Source organism: Vipera ursinii, assembly GCF_947247035.1.
Source record: "Vipera ursinii genome assembly, chromosome: 4".
Taxonomy (NCBI): Eukaryota; Metazoa; Chordata; class Lepidosauria; order Squamata; family Viperidae; genus Vipera; species Vipera ursinii.
In genome coordinates this window covers 4,086,471-4,092,470 of record NC_139514.1, presented here as the reverse complement: position 1 = coordinate 4,092,470, position 6,000 = coordinate 4,086,471, and positions in this window count along the sequence as shown.

Genomic DNA, 6,000 nt, shown 5'->3' with positions numbered 1-6,000 from the left:
TTGCGTCACGCAGTCCAGCAACTGAGACTCTGAAATGCTGCTGAACTACAATCCCCAGCATGCTGAGGAAGGAATGGCCAACTCACCACGGCCAAGATGCTGTGCGACAAGTAAAAAAGATGTCGAGACTCTAGAAAGAGGGCAGAGAAGAGCAACAAAGATGATCAAGGGACTGGAGGCTCAAACATATGAGGAACGGTGGCTGGAATTGGGTATGACCAGTTTATTGAAGAGAAGGACGAGGGGGGACAGGATAGCAGTCTTCCAGTATCTCAGGGGCTGCCCCAAAGAAGAGGGAGTCAAGCTATTCTCCAAAGCGCCTGAAGGCAGGACAAGAAGCAACGGATGGAAACTAATCAAGGAGAGAAGCAACCTGGAACTAAGGAGAAACTTCTTGACAGTTAGAACAATTAACCAGTGGAACAACTTGCCTCCACAAGTTGTGGATGCTCCAACCCCGGATGTTTCTAAGAAGAGATTGGACAACCATTTGTCTGAAATGGTATATACGGCTTCATGCTTGAGCAGAGGGTTGGACTAGATGACCTCCAAGGTCCCTTCCAACTAATTCTATTCTATTCCATTCTATTCTATTCTATTCTATTCTATTCTATTCTATTCTATTCTATTCTATTCTATTCTGTTCTGTTCTGTTCTGTTCTGTTCTGCTCTGCTCTGTTCTGTTCTGTTCTGTTCTGTTCTGTTCTGTTCTATTCTATTCTATTCTATTCTATTCTATTTATTCTATTCTATTCTATTCTATTCTATTCTATTCTATTCTAATATTCTATTCTATTCTATTCCATTCCATTTCATATTTTCTATTCTATTCTATTCTATTCTATTCTATTCTATTCTATTCTATTCTATTCTATTCTATTCTATTCTATTCTATTCTATTCTATTCTATTCTATTCTATTCTATTCTATTCCTTTCCATTCCATTCCATATTTTCTATTCTATTCTATTCTATTCTATTCTATTCTATTCTATTCTATTCTATTCTATTCTATTCTATTCTATTCTATTCTATTCTATTCTATTCTATTCTATTCTATTCTATTCTATTCTATTCTATTCCAGGCTTCACCTGTCTTACCTCCCATTCACCCCACGAGCATATAAAGGATCAAAGGCTTATGGGAGCCCAGGCAGGTTGTTATCCCTGGATGGCTGATGATGTAAACAAGGCCCTTCCTGGTGACTTAATCTGCTGGACCACCAGAAATGCACATCTGTCCTAGGGTAAATACACGGCTTTTATGCAGACACTGCTCAAATTATGAAAACCCAGAAGTATTTCCTTTGCATCCTGTGACTCTCTCACTAGACCTCCTGGCTACAAAAGCCCGAGCAGGTTAGACATCCAGTCTTGTCAAGATGGGGGGGTTGGGTTTGGTCCCTGCTTAGCCTCTGCAAGCTGCTGCTATCTTGGTTAGGGCCAGCTTGATGGAGATAGGAACTTCTTCTGCAAAGGAATTTGTGAGCCAAGCAAGGATCAGAGAAGCAGGTTTTATAACTGGAAGAGACTTCGAATAACATGGAATAACAGTGCTGGAAGGGACCTCGGAGATCTTCTAGTCCAGCCCGCAGCTGAAGCAGCAGACTCTATACCAGGAGTCCCCAGCCCCTGGTCCATAGGCCAGTACCGGGCCACGGCACGCTAGCAACCGGTCCACACAAACAAGCAAAGCCCCATCTGCGAGATGCAGGCAGCACACAAAACCACACATTCCCTCTGGTCCGTGGAAAAACCCCTCTCCACGGAAATGGTGCCCAAAAGTTTGGGGGCCTCTGTTCTACATGGCCAGGACATCTTTGAATGGAGAAAGGAAAGGGGAGAGACCTTGATCGTGTCAATGAGAAACGGGCCATGTCTTTCTCAAGAGGAGACCTGCAGATTCGGCCTTCAGCTGGGGGAGACCAGTTATGGCTGGGAGGTTTAAGAAAAACTCCAGTGGGTTAAAAATGGGGGAGCCGATAAGAAGCTAAAATCTTGGGTCTCCTTCCATGTTACCTTCTCTGATTTCGCCCTCTTTATTTCCTATCCCTCCTGTCATTCTGTTAGACCGGGGGTCCCCAACCCCTGGGCTGTGGACCGGTACCAGGCTGCGGCACGCTAGCAAATATAAATCCAAATAATAATAATAATAATAATAATAATAATAATAATAATAATAATAATAATAATAATAATAATAATAATAACCGGTCCGCACAATCAAGCAAAGCCCCATCCACAAGATGCAGGCAGCACACAAAACCACGCACCCTCCGGTCTGCAGAAAAACCTCTCTCCACGGAAACAGTGGTCCCTGGTGCCCAAAAGGTTGGGGGCCTCTGCCCTATACCATATCAGAAAAATGGCTGTCCAGTCTCTTCTTGAAAACCCCCAGACACTCACCATCGAACAATACGGAAAGCCTATCTTAACCAGCACTCCCCAGGAGTTGGATTCATCTTGCAGTCACCTTTGCTTCTTATGTGCTTAGTCCTTGTTTAGTGACCACAATTGGGACCCACAACCTGATTTGCTAAGTGGGAAATCACAACTGTGACCGTGCTGATGATTTTACTTTGGTTTCCCCCTTTCTCACTTCTTTGGAAGGCCCGACCTAGGGTTGGGATAATTTAGCAAGAAGAGAATTACTGTTTGCATTCATATTCATGGGAGAGAAAGGGATGACAAGAGAGTAAGCAGGAAAACCACCATCCAAGCTGACACCAGCCAGAGCTTAGAAAAACTCAGCTATACTGTGTGGAGATTCTACAGTAGTTATCCAGGTCATAGTTTGCACTCGGATACAGGTGACCCCGAGGGCATAGATAACTCCCCCAAATGGCCTCAAGAGCTCTCAGGAAGAATGCTAATGACCAGATGACTGCAAAGAAATATGATCCTTTCAACCGCCCCCATCTTATCAGAACCTATCCTTCCATCCTACCCATCATCCTGCCAGAACCGATGAAGTTTCTTGGGTGAGAAGAAGCTTTTCCTTCCTCGAGGAAAAAGAACAATCCAGTTGCCTTTTGAAAAAGCACCTTTGAGACGCAAAGAAAGCACAAGATCAGAAGAGGTGGAGAGACCTGGCCCATAGACTTCCCAGAGTCAGAACCAGTTGAATGGATATCATCATCATCATCATCATCATCATGTAGAAGCATAATGGGGAATATGCATAAAAAGGAAAATCCTGGCACTTGCTGTTTGCCAGCCATCGGCTGAGGCAAACAATAGCCAAAGGTGGGAAACTGATTAAAGTCTTGTCAGTTACAGGCAGCAGCTGAGAGTTAGCTAATTATAGGTAGTGCTCCACTTGCGTCCAGTAGTTAGCAATACCATAGTTTGATGTTACAACGAAGCTATCTTGGGGCTACTTACAACCCAGTTCCAAGATCCTGAGGGTCAGTTCCCCTAAGGCAGGAGTAGGCAACCTTGGCCCCTTCATGACTCGTGGACTTCAACTCCCAGAATTCCTCAGCCAGCATGGGGGAACTATGGCCCCTTCGTGACTTGTGGACTTCAACTCCCAGAATTCTTGGGCCAGCATGAGGGAACTATGGCCCCTTCATGACTCATGGACTTCAACTCCCAGAATTCCTCAGCCAGCATGGCTCAGCTTGGAAACCTCTCCCCTTCCCCTCAGCATGGCTGTCTCAGGAATTCTGGGAGTTGAAATCCACGAGTCATAAAAGAGCCAAGATTGCCTAGCCCTGCCCTATAGTTATGTGACTGAATTTCGGGTGCTCAGGGACACGACCATATTTACAGCCATTTGCAATATCCCATGATCATGTTTGTTTAATGATCCCTCCCTCCCTCTCCCCATTTTCTCTCACTCTTCATTTCCTTCCTTCCTTCCTTCCTCCCTTCCTTCCTGCCTCTTCTATCTCCTTTCTCTTTCCTTCCTTCCTTCCTTCCTTCCTTCCTTCCTTCCTTCCTTCCTTCCTTCCTTCCTTCCTTCCTCCCTCTTCTATCTCCTTTCTTTTCCCTTCCTCCCTCCCTCCCTCCCTTCCTTCCTTCCTTCCCCAGATTGTGTGCCAGGCAGTCCTAAAACAATTTGCAAACTCACTTCCTGTTCTAAATGTTCCCGCATGGTTTATATCATCAGAGGCTGCCAGACTAATAGTGCATCATTAGGGACCTCAGATGGGAGTGCAAGGAGGCAAAATGGAATTACAGCACTCCTAAAGCTGTTCTTTGCCTCGATTGCAGCTGGTTTGGGAATTGTGGACTCGGGATAAAGAGATTCTGCAGCCAGGGAGAAGCAGAAGAAGGAGAAGTCAATTGTGATTAGCAATGCTCCTTGTGGGCCCAAGGAAAGCCCGCTTTTGTATGGAAAAGCACTGGTTTGCATTTTGATCCCGGTAACCCTGAAATTGCCTGGCCAGTTTTAGGTTACGGCAGGGTCCATGGAAAAAGTCAGAATAATGGAGAACAACAGCAAATATCAAACAAATGGTTAGGAGAAACAAAGCAGGTCAAAGGGTTTGATTTTTTTAAAAAAAATTATTTGTTTGCTGCCTTTATTTAAGGAAACAGAATAAAGAGAAAGAAAGAAAGAAAGAAAGAAAGAAAGAAAGAAAGAAAGAAAGAAAGAAAGAAAGAAAGAAAGAAAGAAGAGAGAGAGAGAGAGAGAGAGAGAAAGAAAGAAAGAAAGAAAGAAAGAAAGAAAGAAAGAAAGAAAGAAAGAAAGAAAGAAAGAAAGAAAAAGAGAGAAAGAGAAAGAAAAAACAGAAGGAAGAAAAGGAGAAAGTAAGGATGGAAGGAAGGAAAAGAAAAGTAAAAGGAGAGAAAGAAAGGAGAAAAAGAAAGGAAGGAAGGGAAGAAAGAAAGAAAGAACAGAAGGAAGAAAAGGAGAGAGAGAGAAAGAAAGGAAAGGAAAGGAAGGAAGGAAAAGAAAAGTAAAAGGAGAGAGAAAGAGAAAGAAAGGAAGGAAGGAAGGAAGGAAAGAAAGAAAGAAGGAAAAAAAGAAAAGTAAAAGGAGAGAAAGAAAGGAAAAGAAAGGAGAAAAAGAAAGGAAGGGAAAGAAAGAAAAAGAAAGAACAAAAGAAAGAAAAGGAGAGAGAAAGACAAGGAAGGAAGGAAGGAGAAGGAAGGAAGGAAGGAAGGAAGGAAGGAAGGAAGGAAGGAAGGAAGGAAGGAAGGAAAAGCAAAAGGAGAAAGAAAGGAAAGGAAAAAGGGAGGGAGGGAGGAAAAAGAGAAAGAACAGAAGGAAGAAAAGGAGAGAGAAAGAAAGGAAAGGAAAGGAAGGAAGGAAAAGAAAAGTAAAAGGAGAGAGAAAGAGGAAGAAAGAAAGAAAGAAAGAAAGAAAGAAAGAAAGAAAGAAAGAAAGAAAGAAAGAAAGAAAGAAAGAAAAAGAAAAAACAACACAATAACTTACAAAATCATAGGGGCTTCTACTTGTGGGCTAGTAATGATGGAGGTGCTGGATCAGGAAAGAAGCAGATTCTCCTCCTGCCTCAGCCGTGGAATCCACCTGCTTGTCGGGATCCAGACCAGGGATTCCCTTTGGGGAAGTTGAAAACATCAACCTACCGTATTGTACTCGACCCGTCAAAACCTTCAACGTAGTGGCCTTCCTTCTGCGGTCAGTTGGTGTGGGTTGAGACACAACCACAGACACAATCAGAAGAGACCTGTGTGGCTCCGTCTGAAGGCACCCCAGGAAACCTTGAACCCCTGACCGTTTCTCCCAGGCCCGGCGCCTGGCACCCCAAAGGGTGGGGTGCATGGACCTCCCCCCACCCTACTTGGGTGGTCCCTTGTCCATGTATTGAGAGCTCAGGTGCTTTCTGCCTTACTTGCAAGTAGTCCTCGACTTACAACAGTTCATTTAAGGACGGTTCAAAGTCACAACGGCCCCGGGAAAAGTTACTTACCACCATTTTTCACACTTACGACCGTTGCAGCTTCCCCGTGGTCACGGGATCAAACTTTGCACGCTTGGCAGATGACTCACGTTTATGACAGTTGCCATGTCCTCTGTGTGTGTGTG